Source organism: Musca domestica, unplaced genomic scaffold (assembly GCF_030504385.1).
Source record: "Musca domestica strain aabys unplaced genomic scaffold, Musca_domestica.polishedcontigs.V.1.1 5, whole genome shotgun sequence".
NCBI classification, from domain to species: domain Eukaryota; kingdom Metazoa; phylum Arthropoda; class Insecta; order Diptera; family Muscidae; genus Musca; species Musca domestica.
The window spans coordinates 448,051-467,533 of record NW_026712346.1 but is presented as its reverse complement, the minus strand read 5'-3'; the positions used below and the strand labels follow the sequence as shown (position 1 = coordinate 467,533).

General features: G+C 21.8%; 5 pseudogenes across 5 annotated transcripts; 1 reads left to right on the top strand and 4 right to left on the bottom strand.

Annotated features, from left to right (window-relative positions):
• Positions 1-3,467: 3,467 nt before the first annotated feature.
• On the bottom strand, positions 3,468-5,998 carry LOC131804883 (NADH-ubiquinone oxidoreductase chain 6-like; annotated as a pseudogene). Its single transcript, XR_009343381.1, has 2 exons — positions 5,957-5,998; positions 3,468-5,194 (listed from the first exon to the last, which is right to left on the bottom strand). The product of XR_009343381.1 is annotated as an NADH-ubiquinone oxidoreductase chain 6-like (transcript).
• LOC131804833 (cytochrome b-like) lies at positions 3,684-5,090 on the bottom strand (annotated as a pseudogene). The gene has a single exon (XR_009343324.1). The product of XR_009343324.1 is annotated as a cytochrome b-like (transcript).
• A 1,019-nt stretch (positions 5,999-7,017) lies between the features above and the next one.
• Positions 7,018-8,700, top strand: LOC131804835 (NADH-ubiquinone oxidoreductase chain 5-like; annotated as a pseudogene). The gene has a single exon (XR_009343326.1). The product of XR_009343326.1 is annotated as an NADH-ubiquinone oxidoreductase chain 5-like (transcript).
• Positions 8,701-9,537: 837 nt separating this feature from the next.
• LOC131804829 (cytochrome c oxidase subunit 1-like) lies at positions 9,538-13,606 on the bottom strand (annotated as a pseudogene). Its single transcript, XR_009343321.1, has one exon. The product of XR_009343321.1 is annotated as a cytochrome c oxidase subunit 1-like (transcript).
• Positions 9,538-14,848, bottom strand: LOC131804836 (NADH-ubiquinone oxidoreductase chain 2-like; annotated as a pseudogene). The gene has a single exon (XR_009343327.1). The product of XR_009343327.1 is annotated as an NADH-ubiquinone oxidoreductase chain 2-like (transcript).
• Between the last annotated feature and the right edge of the window lie 4,635 nt (positions 14,849-19,483).

Below are 19,483 nucleotides of genomic sequence, written 5' to 3'. Positions count from 1 at the left end.
AAATAAATTATTTATGTTTTTTTAATTAAAAAAATTATAAATATGATAAATTAATTGATTCAAAATTTGCGTGAGTAATTACCAATTTTATATTATTTAATAATATTCGTTATTAATAATTCTAATTTTTATGTTTTAATTTAAATTTTTAAATTTTAAATAATTTTTAAAATTTTTATAAATTAAGTTTAAAGTTTTATTTTAGCTTAAAAATTTATTATTAGTTTAATTTATATGTAAATTTTTGTATGAATTTTTATTTATTTTGATAATAAATAAAATAATTTATATTCGCAGTAATTAGTATTATTAATTAGAGAAATCTAGAAATAGTAATATTAAAGAGTATTGGCTAAATTTGTGCCAGCAGCCGCGGTTATACGAATAATGCAAATAAATTTTTTCAGTAAAAGTTAAATTGTTTAATTTAAAATAAAATATAATTTATTAGGTGAAATTTTTAAATTATAAATTGTTTTTTAAATAATTAATTGAAGCTTAAAAATTTTAATAATAAACTAGGATTAGATACCCTATTATTTAAAATGTAAAAGGAATTACTTAGGTAGTAGTAGTTATGTTCTTGAAACTTAAAAAATTTGGCGGTATTTTAGTCTATTCAGAGGAACCTGTTCTGTAATCGATAATCCACGATGGACCTTACTTAAATTTGTTTAGTTTATATACCGTCGTTATTAGAATATTTTATAAGAATGTTAATTTTCAAAATTTTATAAAAGAAAATATATCAGATCAAGGTGTAGCTTATATTTAAGTAGAAATGGGTTACAATAAATTTATTTAAACGAATATAAATTTGAAATGTTTATTGAAGGTGGATTTGATAGTAAAATTATAAAGATTAATAATTTGATTTTAGCTCTAAAATATGTACACATCGCCCGTCACTCTTATTACTAAGATAAGATAAGTCGTAACATAGTAGATGTACTGGAAAGTGTATCTAGAATGCAATTTAAAGCTTATTCAGTAAAGCATTTCATTTACATTGAAAAGATTTTTGTGCAAATCAATATAAATTGATTAGATTTTATTTATTAATTTTTATTGTTTTTTATCTATTTTATTAAAAATAATTATAAAGTGATTATGTTTTAGTATTTTATAAAGAAAAAATAAATTTAATTATAGTGAATTAGTATTGTGAAAGAAAATTGAAATAATTTGAAAAATTATTATTTTAAAAGAAAATTTAATTTATTGTACCTTGTGTATCAGGGTTTATCAAATAAAAATTAAATATTTAATTTTCTCGATTTTAAAAGAGTTAATATATTATGAAAGTTAATGTGGCAAAATTATTTTTAATAATATATTAGAAATGAAATGTTATTCGTTTTTAAAGGTATCTAGTTCTTTAAGAAATAAATTTAATTTAGAAATTTTATATTATTTAGTTAGTTAAATTAATTAAATAATTATTTAATTTTAATATTTTATGGGATAAGCTGTAAAATAAATTATTAAAAATATTTAAATAATATAATAAATATAGATTTAGAAATAGTTATTATTAGTAAAAGTGTTATAATTTATTTTATAAATGTTAATTATTTATTTAAATTTTAATTTTTTATTAAAGTATTCATTTTAATTTTAAAAATGAAGTAATAATGATAAAATTAGTATATATTTATGTATAAATAAGTTTATATGAAAAGTTTTTATAAAGAACTCGGCAAAATTAATGTTCGCCTGTTTAACAAAAACATGTCTTTTTGAATTATTTAAAAAGTCTAACCTGCCCACTGAATTATTTTAAATGGCCGCAGTATCCTAACTGTGCAAAGGTAGCATAATCATTAGTCTTTTAATTGAAGGCTGGTATGAATGGTTGGACGAGATATTAACTGTTTCATAAAAATTTATAATAGAATTTTATTTTTTAGTCAAAAAGCTAAAATAAATTTAAAAGACGAGAAGACCCTATAAATCTTTATATTTAGATAATTACAATTTTGTGGATTTTTTTTGTTGTGATTGTTGATAATATTTTATTGGGGTGATATTAAAATTTAAAAAACTTTTAATTAATTAAATCATTAATTTATGAATAATTGATCCGTTATTAACGATTAAAAATTTAAGTTACTTTAGGGATAACAGCGTAATTTTTTTGGAGAGTTCATATTGATAAAAAAGATTGCGACCTCGATGTTGGATTAAGAGATATATTTTGGTGCAGTCGCTAAAATGTTAAGTCTGTTCGACTTTTAAATTCTTACATGATCTGAGTTCAAACCGGTGTAAGCCAGGTTGGTTTCTATCTTTAAAAAATTAAAATATTTCAGTACGAAAGGACCTAATATTTGATAAATTATTATTTTTATAATTGAATATAATTAATTTACTATTTTGGCAGATTAGTGCAATAAATTTAGAATTTATATATGTAATTTATATTACAAATAGTACATGTTTTATTTAGAAAATTTATTATTTATTATTGGTAGTTTATTATTAGTAATTTGTGTTTTAGTAAGAGTTGCATTTTTGACACTTTTAGAACGAAAGGTATTAGGTTATATTCAAATTCGTAAGGGGCCTAATAAGGTAGGAATTATAGGAATTCCTCAACCTTTTTGTGATGCAATTAAATTATTTACTAAGGAACAAACTTATCCTTTATTATCAAATTATATTTCTTATTATTTTTCTCCTATTTTTTCACTATTTTTATCTTTATTGGTATGAATATGTATACCTTTATTTATTAAATTATTTTCTTTTAATTTAGGTTTATTATTTTTTTATGTTGTACAAGTTTAGGAGTATATACTGTAATAATTGCTGGTTGATCTTCAAATTCTAATTATGCTTTATTAGGAGGTTTACGAGCTGTTGCTCAAACTATTTCTTATGAAGTAAGATTAGCTTTAGTATTATTAAGTTTTATTTTTTTAATTGGGGGTTATAATATATTAATATTTTATAAGTATCAATTATTTATTTGATTTTTATTTTTAATGTTTCCAATAGCATTAGTTTGATTTAGAATTTCATTAGCTGAAACAAATCGAACACCTTTTGATTTTGCTGAAGGTGAATCTGAATTAGTTTCTGGATTTAATATTGAATATAGAAGAGGAGGATTTGCATTAATTTTTTTGGCTGAATATGCAAGTATTTTATTTATAAGAATATTATTTTGTGTAATATTTTTAGGATGTGATGTGTTTTCTTTTTCTTTTTATTTAAAGTTAACATTTGTTTCTTTTATATTTATTTGAGTCCGTGGAACTTTACCTCGATTCCGCTATGATAAATTAATATATTTAGCTTGAAAGAGATTTTTACCTTTTTCGTTAAATTTTTTATTATTTTTTGTAGGATTTAAGATTTTTTTATTATATTTATTATAGTGAATTTTATTTAGTAAAAGTTAATAGAAAATTAGATTTCTATCTTATGTTTTCAAAACATATGCTTATTTCAAGCTCATTAACTAATTTAATAAATTATCTCATCACTTTGTTACTAAAGGATTAAATAAGAAATAAGAGAAATAAACTACTGTTAAAATTTGACCAACTAAAACGTAAGGAGCTTCAACTGGTCGAGCGCCAATTCATGTTAATAAAATAACTGTAACTACTATTGTTCAGAATATAATTTTATTAATTGGATAAAATTGGATTCCTCGGAACTTTCTTAAGTGATAAAAAGGTAAAATTGCTAAAATTGCAATTGATAAAACTAATGCAATTACTCCTCCTAACTTATTTGGAATAGATCGAAGAATAGCATAAGCGAATAAAAAGTATCATTCAGGTTGAATATGAACAGGTGTAACTAAAGGATTAGCGGGGATAAAATTATCAGGGTCTCCTAATAAGTATGGATTAATTAATACTAATAAAATTAAAATTATTGTTATAATAATAAATCCAACGATATCCTTATAAGTAAAATAAGGATGGAAAGGAATTTTATCAATATTAGAATTTAATCCAATAGGATTATTTGAACCGGTTTCATGTAAAAATAATAAATGGATTATTGTTATTGCTAATACAATAAAAGGTAAAATAAAATGGAAAGTGAAAAATCGAGTTAAAGTCGCATTGTCTACAGCAAATCCTCCTCAAACTCATTGTACTAAGTCAATTCCTAAATAAGGAATAGCTGATAATAAATTAGTAATAACTGTTGCTCCTCAGAAAGATATTTGTCCTCAAGGAAGAACGTATCCTATAAAAGCTGTTCCTATAACTAGAAATAAAATAATTACTCCTACTAGTCAGGTTGGTGTATATAAATATGATCCATAATATATTCCTCGTCCTACATGTAGATAAATGCAAATAAAGAAAAATGATGCACCATTAGCATGTAAAGTTCGTAATAATCAACCATAATTAACGTCTCGACAAATATTATTTACTCTATTAAATGCTAAATTAATATCTGCTGTATAATGTATAGCAAGAAATAATCCAGTTAAAATTTGAATAATTAAACATAAACCTAGTAATGATCCGAAATTTCATCATGATGAAATATTACTTGGAGCAGGTAGGTCTACTAATGCATTATTTGCAATATTTAAAATTGGATGTTTAAGTCGTAAAGGTTTGTTCATTAGTTAATTAAATATAGGTCGTAAAGGTCCCTTAAATAAATTAGTAATTTTTACTACTGCAATTAATGTAATTAATAAATAATTTATTAATAAAATTGTTAACAAATTAGTTGGATAATTATATAGTTTGTTTAAAGAAAGAGAATTTTCTATTATATATGAATTTAAATTAGAAATTGATTGAATTTCTATATTAGAATAATTTAATAGAATTCTTTTGTCAATAAAATATAATGAAATAATTATAATAAAAAAAATAGAAATTGATGAAATCAAAATTTTTGAAGAAAATGTAAATATTTCATTTGAAGCTAAAGAAGTTACATAAATGAATAGAACTAGTATTCCTCCTAAAAATACTAAAAATAAAATATAAGAAAATCAAAATGTTTTAGTTATTAATCCTGAAATTATTGAAACTAAAATAGTTTGAATAAGTAAGGTTAATCCCATAGCTAATGGATGTTTAATATTTATAATAATAAAATTAAAAATAAATAGAAGAGTTATTAAAATTCATTGTATAATATCAAGAAATAGTTTAATTAAAATATTAATTTTGGGGATTAATGATAAAGAAATTTCTTTTTTCTTGAAGTTTTAAAAGAGTAACTCTTATTTTTGGTTTACAAGACCAATGTTTTTATTAAACTATTAAAACTAATGTTAATAATTTTAAATTGATGTTTACCTAGAATTTTATTTATTATAGGAGTATTTACTTTTGTTTCTAATCGAAAGCATTTATTATCTATATTATTAAGATTAGAATATATTGTTTTAAGATTATTTCTTTTATTATTTGTATATTTAAATATATATAATTATGAAAATTTTTTTAGAATAATATTTTTAACTTTTAGAGTATGTGAAGGTGCTTTAGGTCTTTCAATTTTAGTTTCAATAATTCGTACACATGGAAATGATTATTTTCAAAGATTTAATGTATTACAATGTTAAAAATTATTTTTATAGTTTTATTTTTATTTCCTTTATGTTTTATTAAAAATTCATATTGAATGGTTCAAAGTTTTTTATTTTTTATTTCTTTTATTTTTATTTTAATAAATATATATTCAAATTATTTTATATCAATTTCTTATATATTTGGTTCAGATATAATTTCTTATGGATTAATTTTATTAAGATTGTGAATTGTTTCTTTAATGTTAATAGCAAGAGAATCAGTGTTTAAATATAATAATTATGTTAATTTATTTTTATTTAATATTATTTTATTGTTATTAATATTAGTATTAACTTTTAGAAGTATAAGTTTATTTATATTTTATTTATTTTTTGAAAGAAGTTTAATTCCTACTTTATTTTTAATTTTAGGTTGGGGTTATCAACCTGAACGGTTACAAGCGGGAGTATATTTATTATTTTATACATTGTTAGTTTCTTTACCAATATTAATTGGTATTTTTTATTTATATAAGGTAACAAATACTATAAATTTTTATTTATTAAATAATTATATATTTAATTATGAAATTTTATATTTTTCTTTAATTATAGCATTTTTAGTAAAAATACCAATATTTTTAGTTCATTTGTGATTACCAAAGGCTCATGTAGAAGCTCCAGTTTCTGGGTCAATAATTTTAGCTGGAATTATATTAAAGTTAGGAGGTTATGGTTTATTACGAGTATTTCCTTTTTTACAATTATTAGGTCTAAAATTTAATTTTATTTGAATTAGAATTAGATTAGTTGGAGGAGTATTAGTTAGTTTGACATGTTTATGTCAAACTGATTTAAAGGCTTTAATCGCTTATTCTTCAGTTGCTCATATAGGAATTGTTTTAGCTGGGTTAATAACTATAACATATATAGGAATATGTGGTTCTTATACTTTAATAATTGCTCATGGATTATGTTCTTCTGGATTATTTTGTTTAGCAAATATTTCTTATGAACGATTAGGAAGACGAAGTTTATTAATTAATAAGGGTTTATTAAATTTTATACCTTCAATGGCTTTATGATGATTTTTATTAAGTTCTGCTAATATAGCAGCTCCTCCTACTTTAAATTTATTAGGAGAAATTTCTTTGATTAATAGAATTGTTAGTTGATCTTGATTAACAATATTAATGTTATCTTTATTGTCTTTCTTTAGAGCTGCTTATACATTATATTTATATGCTTATAGACAACATGGAAAGTTATTTTCTGGAGTTTATTCTTTTAGAGGAGGAAAGATTCGAGAATATTTATTATTATTTTTACATTGATTTCCTTTAAATTTATTAATTTTAAAGGGGGATATATGTATGTTATGATTATAATTATTTAAATAGTTTAATAAAAATATTGATTTGTGGTGTCAATGATAAGATAAAAATCTTTTTAAATCGTGAAATATTTATCAATTTGTTCAATTAGATTCATTAGTTTATTTTTTTTAGACTTTTGTCATTTACTATAGGATTAATTTTTATTATAAATGATTTTACAATTTTTATTGAATGAGAAGTTGTTTCTATAAATTCTTTAATAATTGTAATAACAATTTTATTAGATTGAATAAGATTAATTTTTATATCTTTTGTATTAATAATTTCTTCTTTAGTTATTTATTATAGAAAGGAATATATAGAAAGAGATTATAAGATTAATCGATTTATTATATTAGTATTAATATTTGTAACTTCAATAATATTATTAATTATTAGTCCAAATTTAATTAGAATTTTATTAGGTTGAGATGGATTAGGGTTAGTTTCTTATTGTTTAGTAATTTATTTTCAAAATATTAAGTCATATAATGCTGGTATATTAACTGCTTTATCAAATCGAATTGGAGATGTAGCTTTATTATTAGCAATTGCTTGAATATTAAATTATGGTAGTTGAAATTATATTTTTTATTTAGATGTAATGCAATCTGATAGAGAAATGTTAATTGTTGGTATATTAGTAATATTAGCTGCAATAACAAAAAGTGCACAGATTCCATTTTCTTCTTGATTACCAGCTGCAATAGCAGCTCCTACTCCAGTATCGGCTTTAGTTCATTCTTCAACTTTAGTAACAGCTGGAGTTTATTTATTAATTCGATTTAATATTGTATTAAGAACAAGTTGAATGGGTAATTTATTACTATTATTATCAGGTTTAACAATATTTATAGCTGGATTAGGTGCTAATTATGAATTTGATTTAAAGAAGATTATTGCTTTATCTACTTTAAGACAATTAGGTTTAATAATAAGAATTTTATCTATAGGTTATTATAAATTAGCTTTTTTTCATTTATTAACTCATGCATTATTTAAGGCTTTATTATTTATATGTGCAGGAGCAATTATTCATAATATGAACAATAATCAAGATATTCGTTTAATGGGAAGTTTAAGATTAATAATACCATTAACTTCTTCTTGTTTTAATGTTGCAAATTTAGCATTATGTGGAATACCATTTTTAGCAGGATTTTATTCAAAGGATTTAATTTTGGAAATAGTATCATTTTCTTATATTAATTTATTTTCTTTCTTTCTATATTTTTTTTCAACAGGGTTAACAGTATGTTATTCTTTTCGATTAGTTTATTATTCAATAACTGGAGATTCTAATTTTTCTTCTTTAAATATACTTAATGATGAAGGTTGAGTAATATTAAAGAGTATAATAGGTTTATTAATTTTAAGAATTGTAGGAGGAAGTATATTAAGTTGATTAATTTTTCCTACTCCGGAAGTTATTATTTTACCTTTAAATTTAAAGTTATTGACTTTATTTGTATGTATTATTGGTGGTTTAATAGGTTATTTAATTTCTAATGTATCTTTATTTTTTATAAATAAGGCTTTAAGAAATTATAATTTTTCTTATTTTTTAGGCTCAATATGATTTATACCTTATATTTCTACTTATGGAATTATTAATTATCCTTTAATTTTAGGTAAAATAAGAATTAAATCATTTGACCAAGGTTGATCTGAATATTTTGGGGGTCAACAACTTTATTATAATTTAGTTAAAAATTCTCAGTTAAATCAAATATTACAAAATAATAATTTAAAAATTTATTTATTAAGTTTTATTTTTTGAATTGTAATTTTATACATATATATAATTTGTTTCTATTCAAATAGCTTATATTTAGAGTATAACACTGAAGATGTTAGGGAGATTAATTAATCTTTGAATATACTGAATTATTTTTAGTAATTTATAAAATAAAATTATTTAATTTTACAATGAAAATGTAATGTTTTTATTAAACTATATAAATAGAAGTATAAATGGAATTTAACCATTAAAAGAAAAAAGTTAGCAGCTTTTACTTGAACATCATACTTCCTTAATTGGAGTTTAGAACTCAATTCTATCATTAACAGTGATAAGCCGCTTTTTGGCTTCAATTAATTATTTAAGAATAAGGGTAAATTTACCTAAGATTAGGTCGAAACTAATTGCAATATATCGCTTCATATTCAAGGTAGATTGAAAATTCAATACTTTTTGAATGCAAATCAAATGTTATAATTAACTACAACCCTGTTTAGTTTGATCAATTTAATATTCCTTGATTTCATTCATGATAAAGTCCTAATAATAGAATTAAAATAAAAATAATAGACGTAATTGTTCAGCATATAATATTTGAAAATTTAATAATTAAAATAATTGGTAAAATTAATGCAATTTCTACGTCAAAAATTAAAAAAATAATAGTAATTAAAAAAAATCGAAGTGAAAAAGGTAAACGAGATGATGATTTTGGGTCAAATCCACATTCGAATGGTGAAGCTTTTTCACGATCTACAATTGTTTTTTTAGATAAAATTGAAGCTAAAAGTATAACTACTATAGAAATTAATAGAAGGATTGAACTAATTGTTAAAATTGAAAAAATTATCTATACTATTAATAATAGACCATATGATTGGAAGTCAAATATACTTTTTATACTATATAGATAATAAATTATCCTCCTCATCAGTAAATAGATACATAAAGGAATAATCAAACAATATCAACAAAATGTCAATATCAAGCAGCAGCTTCAAATCCAAAGTGGTGATTTTTTGAAAAGTGGTTATTTAAATGTCGACCTAAACAAACAATTAAAAAAGTTGTTCCAATTAATACATGAAGACCATGAAATCCTGTTGCTATAAAGAAAGTAGAACCGTAAACTGAATCTGCAATTGTGAATGGAGCTTCAATATATTCATAAGCTTGAAGAATTGTAAAGTAAATTCCTAATAATACTGTAAAAAATAATCCTTGTGTAGTTTGTGAATGATTGCCTTCCATTAAACTATGATGAGTTCAAGTTACAGTAATTCCAGAAGTTAGTAAAATTACAGTATTTAATAAAGGAATTTGGAATGGATTGAAAGGAGTAATTCCTAAAGGTGGTCATATTGCTCCTAATTCAATTGAAGGAGATAAGCTACTATGGAAAAATGCTCAAAAAAATGAAACGAAAAATAAAACTTCTGAAAGAATAAATAAAATTATTCCTCATCGTAAACCTGTAGTAACAGAAAGTGTATGAAGACCTTGATATGTTCCTTCTCGAGAAACATCTCGTCATCATTGGTACACAGTTAAAATTGTAATAACATTTCCTAATAAGAATAATGAATTATCATATTGATGAAATCATTTTACTATTCCTGCAACTGTTGTTATAGCTCCAATTGATGCTGTTAATGGTCATGGACTATAGTCTACTAAATGAAATGGGTGATTTGAATGTGTTGACATTAATTAACTTCTCTAGAATATAATGTTCTTAGAACAGCAAATACGTATGATTGAATTATTGCAACTGCTGATTCTAAAACTAATAGTGCAATTTGTGTAATAATTAAAAAACTAATTAATACTATAGATAAAGAAGGTCCTGTATTTCCTAAAAGAGTAAGAAGTAGATGTCCAGCAATTATATTAGCTGTTAATCGAACAGCTAAAGTTCCTGGTCGAATTACATTACTAATAGTTTCAATGCATACTATAAATGGTATTAAAATAGCTGGAGTTCCTTGAGGAACTAAATGAGCAAATATATGTTGAGTATTATTAATTCATCCATATAATATAAAACATAATCATAAAGGAAGAGCTAAAGTTAGAGTTAAAGTTAAATGACTTGTTCTTGTAAAAATATATGGAAATAATCCTATAAAATTATTAAATAAAATTATAGAAAATAATGAAACGAAAATAAATGTAGAACCGTTTGCTCCTATAGGACCAAGTAAAGTTTTAAATTCCTTATGAAGTGTTAATAAAATATTATTTCAAAAAATGTGGTATCGAGATGGTATAAGTCAGTATATTGATGGAATCATTAAAATTCCTAAAAAAGTTCTTAATCAATTTAATGAAAGATTAAAAATACTTGATGAAGGGTCAAAAACAGAGAATAAATTTGTTATCATTTTCAATTTAATGACTTTGTTGAATGAGTTTTATTACTTAAATTTGATTTAGGTATTGAAGGAATATATGAATAGTAATTTATTACATTAAAAATTACAAATGTAATTGAAAAAATAATAAATAAGCTTAATCAACCAATTGGTGCTATTTGAGGGATTAAAAAATATTAATAAATTAATAATTTTAGTTTGACAAACTAATGTTATATTTTTAACTAATTTTTTCATTAGAAGTAAGTGCTAATTTACTATAAAATGGTTTAAGAGACCAGTACTTGCTTTCAGTCATCTAATGAAGAATTATTTTTAGAAATTCACTTAATAAAATAATTTACAGGAATACTTTCAATTACAATTGGTATAAAACTATGATTAGCTCCACAAATTTCTGAACATTGTCCATAGAATAAACCTGGTCGATTAATTAAGAAATTAGTTTGATTTAGACGACCAGGAGTACCATCAACCTTTACACCTAAAGCAGGAACAGTTCATGAATGAATTACATCAGCAGCAGTTACTAAAATTCGAATTTGAGAATTTATTGGTAAAACTACTCGATTATCTACATCTAATAAACGAAATCCGTCTACTGGTAATTCATTTGTAGGAATTATATAAGAATCAAATTCAACATTATTAAAATCTGAATATTCATAACTTCAATATCATTGATGACCAATAGCCTTTAAAGTTACTGATGGTTCATTAATTTCATCTAATAAGTATAATAATCGTAAAGAAGGGAAAGCAATGAATAATAAAATAATTGCAGGTAAAATAGTTCAAATAATTTCAATTGTTTGTCCATGTAATAAATAACGATTAACATATTTATTAAAAAATAATGTAAACATTAAATATCCGACTAATACTGTAATTATTACTAAAATTATTAATGCATGATCATGAAAAAAAATTAATTGTTCTATTAATGGAGAAGAACTATCTTGTAAACCTAAATTTGCTCATGTTGACATTAGTTTCTAATAAAAGTAAAATACTTTATATATGGAGCTTAAATCCATTGCACTAATCTGCCATATTAGAAATTAGTTAGTAAAGGCAATTCATTATATCTGTGTTCAGCAGGTGGAGTATTTTGTAATCATTCAATTGATGAATTTAATTGAATTGGGAAAATTACTTGTCGTTGAGATACTAAACTTTCTCAGATAATATAGAATAAATATAAAATTCCTAATAATGAAATTGTTGAACCGATTGTTGAAATTACATTTCATGCTGTATAAGCATCAGGATAATCAGAATATCGTCGAGGTATTCCGGCTAATCCTAAGAAATGTTGAGGAAAGAATGTTAAATTTACTCCAATAAATATAATAACAAATTGACTTTTTAAAAGTTTATTATTTAGAGTTAATCCAGTAAATAGAGGGTATCAATGTACAAATCCTGCTATAATAGCAAATACAGCTCCTATAGAAAGTACATAGTGGAAATGAGCAACTACATAATATGTATCATGTAAAATAATATCAACAGATGAGTTAGCTAGTACTACTCCTGTTAAACCTCCTACAGTAAATAAGAATACGAATCCTAAAGCTCATAAAATAGCTGGAGAATAAGTTAGTTGAGTTCCGTATAATGTAGCTAATCAACTAAAAATCTTAATTCCAGTAGGTACAGCAATAATTATTGTAGCTGAAGTGAAGTAAGCTCGAGTATCAACGTCTATTCCAACAGTAAATATGTGATGAGCTCATACAATAAATCCTAAAAGTCCAATTGCTAACATAGCATAAATTATTCCTAAAGAACCGAATGTTTCCTTCTTTCCTGATTCTTGACTAATAATATGAGAAATTATTCCAAATCCAGGTAAAATTAAAATATAAACTTCTGGATGTCCAAAGAATCAGAATAAGTGTTGGTAAAGAATTGGATCACCTCCTCCAGCTGGGTCAAAGAATGAAGTATTTAAATTTCGATCAGTTAATAGTATAGTAATAGCTCCAGCAAGAACAGGAAGAGATAATAATAATAATAATGCAGTAATTACAACTGATCAAACAAATAAAGGCATTCGATCGAATGTAATTCCTGTTGATCGTATGTTAATAACAGTTGTAATAAAATTTACTGCTCCTAAAATTGAAGAAATTCCTGCTAAGTGAAGAGAGAAAATAGCTAAATCAACTGAAGCTCCACCATGAGCAATAATTGATGATAAAGGTGGATAAACAGTTCAACCTGTTCCAGCTCCCTTTTCTACTATACTTCTTACTAATAATAGAGTTAATGCAGGAGGTAATAATCAAAAACTTATATTATTCATTCGAGGGAATGCTATATCTGGAGCTCCTAATATTAAAGGAACTAATCAATTTCCAAACCCTCCAATTATAATAGGTATTACTATAAAGAAAATTATAATAAAAGCATGAGCTGTTACAATAACATTATAAATTTGATCGTCTCCAATTAGAGCACCAGGGTGTCCTAATTCAGCTCGAATTAAAATTCTTAATGATGTTCCTACTATACCAGATCATGCTCCGAAGATAAAATATAAAGTACCAATATCTTTATGATTAGTAGAAAATAACCATTGTTGCGATTAAATGGCTGAAGTTTAGGCAATAGATTGTAAATTTATTTATGAGAATTTTTCTCTTTAATCAATTAGCTTTATAGTCAATAATGACATTAGACTGCAATTCTAAAGGAGTAATAAATTTACTAAGGCTTAAAAGATTATTCTTATATTGATAGCTTTGAAGGCTATTAGTTTATTTAACTTAAAGCCTTAAAAAAAGAAATATAAGGAAGAAGTTAAAAATAACCCAAAAGTTGAAATATAAGAAAAAGTTAATAAAAGCTTTATATTTGAAGACTTATAATATGAAAATGTTATTCAACTATTTTCATAATAGTTTAGTATAAAAGCACTATAACATAATCGAATATAAAAATATAAAGTAATTAATGTTATTATTACTATAAAAGTTAATAAAAATAATTGATTATTTATAGTTAAAGATTGAATTACAAATATTTTTGGTAAGAACCCTAAAAATGGGGGTAATCCTCCTAATGAAAGAAGATTAAAAAATAAGAAAAATTTAATTCTTTTTTCATGGAAAAATAAAGAAAATAATTGATTAATATAAGAAATTTTAAACATATTAAATATTAACACTATTGAAAATGTTAAAAATGTATAAAATAAAAAATATACTAGTCAAATATTTCTATTATATATTGCAGCTAACATTCATCCTAAATGGTTAATTGAAGAATAAGCTATTAATTTACGTAAAGAAGTTTGATTTAAACCTCCTAATGCACCAATTAAACTTGATAAAATAATTCTGATAATAATTAATGGCTTAAAAATTACATAAGAAATTAATATTAACGGAGCAATTTTTTGTCAAGTTATTAAAATTAATGCATTAATTCATGATAATCCTTCTATTACATTAGGGAATCAAAAATGGAAAGGAGCAGAACCTCTCTTTAATAATAAAGAAGAAAGAATAATTATTTCTATTAAATTTGCATTATTTTTACCAGTATTAAGTAAAAATAAAATTACTGCAAATAAAAATACAGAAGAAGCTAGTGCTTGAGTTAAAAAGTACTTTAAAGATGCTTCTGTAGATATTAATTTATTATCTCTTATTAGGGGGATAAAAGCTAACAAATTAATTTCTAAACCTATTCAGGCTCCTATTCAAGAGTTTGCTGAAATTGCAATTAAAGATCCTATTATTAAAATAGTTAAAAATATAATTTTTGATGAATTATTAAAAATTAAAAAGAAAAGGATTAGAACCTTTATAAATGGGGTATGAGCCCAGTAGCTTAATTAGCTTATCTTTTTATAATAAATATATTTTGGTGTACGATGCACAAAAGTTTTTGATACTTTTAGAAATAGTTTAATTCTATTAAATATAATGAATGTAATATTAATTACATAATTTACCCTATCAAGGTAACCCTTTTATCAGGCAATTCATTCAATGCAATGAGGCTCTTTTTTTTTTTTTTTTTTTTTATATATTTATACATAATTTTTGAGAAAAATTTATAATTTTTTTTTATTAATTAATTAATTTATAGAATTAAAAATAGTAATTTTAAAATTTAAAGCACTAATCTATAAAGATAATTTTTTATTTTTTTTAAAAAAATAAGCAAAAAATTAATTTAGATAATTAATTTATGCATATATATATATATATATATTTCTCTATATAAAATTACATATTAATACAAATCTTATATTATAATAATAGGGAAATATAATTATATAAATTATATTATAATATATATTTTATTTATGTAATTACTTATTAATATATAAATTATTTATATAATGTATACTATATATTAGACATTAGATGACTATTAATAGATAAATACCTGAATAATCAAGATTAATCGTACTATTATGCTTAATTGGATGGTTGTGAAATTTTTTTTTGATTTGGATTAATATTCATCTATTAATTAATTAAATATTTATTAATATATATATGAATACCTAGATTAATATCTATCTATTAATCAATTAAATATTTATATATATAGATGTATAACGAATATAGTATATAGACTAAATTTCAGATTTTGTAACGCTCAATATAAAAATAGAGACCTATTATTGTATAAATTATATATTATTAAAATATAAGAAATCAATTAGAAAAAAATAATAACATTAAAAAATATTTATAATTTTTAAAAAATTTTTTTTTAAAAAAAAAAAAAAAAAAAAAATTTCGAGATTTTTTTTAAAAAAAAAATTTTTTAAAAATCTAAAAATTTAAATTTTGATTTATTTTAAAAAATTTTTTAAAAATCTAAAAATTTAATTTTGATTTATTTCATAAAATATAATTAAATTTTTATTTATAAATTATTTGTTTACTATATTTAATTATTTATTAAATTATTATATTTAAAAAATTTTTTATTTTTTTTTAAAAAAAATCTATTAAAATATAATTATATTAGGGGATATAATTGGTTTTTTTTTATGTTAAAAATAACATTTATTTTGTATTATTAATATTTTATAAAATTATATAGGGGTATGTTTTATAAATATTAATTATAAATAAATTATTTATGTTTTTTTAATTAAAAAAATTATAAATATGATAAATTAATTGATTCAAAATTTGCGTGAGTAATTACCAATTTTATATTATTTAATAATATTCGTTATTAATAATTCTAATTTTTATGTTTTAATTTAAATTTTTAAATTTTAAATAATTTTTAAAATTTTTATAAATTAAGTTTAAAGTTTTATTTTAGCTTAAAAATTTATTATTAGTTTAATTTATATGTAAATTTTTGTATGAATTTTTATTTATTTTGATAATAAATAAAATAATTTATATTCGCAGTAATTAGTATTATTAATTAGAGAAATCTAGAAATAGTAATATTAAAGAGTATTGGCTAAATTTGTGCCAGCAGCCGCGGTTATACGAATAATGCAAATAAATTTTTTCAGTAAAAGTTAAATTGTTTAATTTAAAATAAAATATAATTTATTAGGTGAAATTTTTAAATTATAAATTGTTTTTTAAATAATTAATTGAAGCTTAAAAATTTTAATAATAAACTAGGATTAGATACCCTATTATTTAAAATGTAAAAGGAATTACTTAGGTAGTAGTAGTTATGTTCTTGAAACTTAAAAAATTTGGCGGTATTTTAGTCTATTCAGAGGAACCTGTTCTGTAATCGATAATCCACGATGGACCTTACTTAAATTTGTTTAGTTTATATACCGTCGTTATTAGAATATTTTATAAGAATGTTAATTTTCAAAATTTTATAAAAGAAAATATATCAGATCAAGGTGTAGCTTATATTTAAGTAGAAATGGGTTACAATAAATTTATTTAAACGAATATAAATTTGAAATGTTTATTGAAGGTGGATTTGATAGTAAAATTATAAAGATTAATAATTTGATTTTAGCTCTAAAATATGTACACATCGCCCGTCACTCTTATTACTAAGATAAGATAAGTCGTAACATAGTAGATGTACTGGAAAGTGTATCTAGAATGCAATTTAAAGCTTATTCAGTAAAGCATTTCATTTACATTGAAAAGATTTTTGTGCAAATCAATATAAATTGATTAGATTTTATTTATTAATTTTTATTGTTTTTTATCTATTTTATTAAAAATAATTATAAAGTGATTATGTTTTAGTATTTTATAAAGAAAAAATAAATTTAATTATAGTGAATTAGTATTGTGAAAGAAAATTGAAATAATTTGAAAAATTATTATTTTAAAAGAAAATTTAATTTATTGTACCTTGTGTATCAGGGTTTATCAAATAAAAATTAAATATTTAATTTTCTCGATTTTAAAAGAGTTAATATATTATGAAAGTTAATGTGGCAAAATTATTTTTAATAATATATTAGAAATGAAATGTTATTCGTTTTTAAAGGTATCTAGTTCTTTAAGAAATAAATTTAATTTAGAAATTTTATATTATTTAGTTAGTTAAATTAATTAAATAATTATTTAATTTTAATATTTTATGGGATAAGCTGTAAAATAAATTATTAAAAATATTTAAATAATATAATAAATATAGATTTAGAAATAGTTATTATTAGTAAAAGTGTTATAATTTATTTTATAAATGTTAATTATTTATTTAAATTTTAATTTTTTATTAAAGTATTCATTTTAATTTTAAAAATGAAGTAATAATGATAAAATTAGTATATATTTATGTATAAATAAGTTTATATGAAAAGTTTTTATAAAGAACTCGGCAAAATTAATGTTCGCCTGTTTAACAAAAACATGTCTTTTTGAATTATTTAAAAAGTCTAACCTGCCCACTGAATTATTTTAAATGGCCGCAGTATCCTAACTGTGCAAAGGTAGCATAATCATTAGTCTTTTAATTGAAGGCTGGTATGAATGGTTGGACGAGATATTAACTGTTTCATAAAAATTTATAATAGAATTTTATTTTTTAGTCAAAAAGCTAAAATAAATTTAAAAGACGAGAAGACCCTATAAATCTTTATATTTAGATAATTACAATTTTGTGGATTTTTTTTGTTGTGATTGTTGATAATATTTTATTGGGGTGATATTAAAATTTAAAAAACTTTTAATTAATTAAATCATTAATTTATGAATAATTGATCCGTTATTAACGATTAAAAATTTAAGTTACTTTAGGGATAACAGCGTAATTTTTTTGGAGAGTTCATATTGATAAAAAAGATTGCGACCTCGATGTTGGATTAAGAGATATATTTTGGTGCAGTCGCTAAAATGTTAAGTCTGTTCGACTTTTAAATTCTTACATGATCTGAGTTCAAACCGGTGTAAGCCAGGTTGGTTTCTATCTTTAAAAAATTAAAATATTTCAGTACGAAAGGACCTAATATTTGATAAATTATTATTTTTATAATTGAATATAATTAATTTACTATTTTGGCAGATTAGTGCAATAAATTTAGAATTTATATATGTAATTTATATTACAAATAGTACATGTTTTATTTAGAAAATTTATTATTTATTATTGGTAGTTTATTATTAGTAATTTGTGTTTTAGTAAGAGTTGCATTTTTGACACTTTTAGAACGAAAGGTATTAGGTTATATTCAAATTCGTAAGGGGCCTAATAAGGTAGGAATTATAGGAATTCCTCAACCTTTTTGTGATGCAATTAAATTATTTACTAAGGAACAAACTTATCCTTTATTATCAAATTATATTTCTTATTATTTTTCTCCTATTTTTTCACTATTTTTATCTTTATTGGTATGAATATGTATACCTTTATTTATTAAATTATTTTCTTTTAATTTAGGTTTATTATTTTTTTTATGTTGTACAAGTTTAGGAGTATATACTGTAATAATTGCTGGTTGATCTTCAAATTCTAATTATGCTTTATTAGGAGGTTTACGAGCTGTTGCTCAAACTATTTCTTATGAAGTAAGATTAGCTTTAGTATTATTAAGTTTTATTTTTTTAATTGGGGGTTATAATATATTAATATTTTATAAGTATCAATTATTTATTTGATTTTTATTTTTAATGTTTCCAATAGCATTAGTTTGATTTAGAATTTCATTAGCTGAAACAAATCGAACACCTTTTGATTTTGCTGAAGGTGAATCTGAATTAGTTTCTGGATTTAATATTGAATATAGAAGAGGAGGATTTGCATTAATTTTTTTGGCTGAATATGCAAGTATTTTATTTATAAGAATATTATTTTGTGTAATATTTTTAGGATGTGATGTGTTTTCTTTTTCTTTTTATTTAAAGTTAACATTTGTTTCTTTTATATTTATTTGAGTCCGTGGAACTTTACCTCGATTCCGCTATGATAAATTAATATATTTAGCTTGAAAGAGATTTTTACCTTTTTCGTTAAATTTTTTATTATTTTTTGTAGGATTTAAGATTTTTTTATTATATTTATT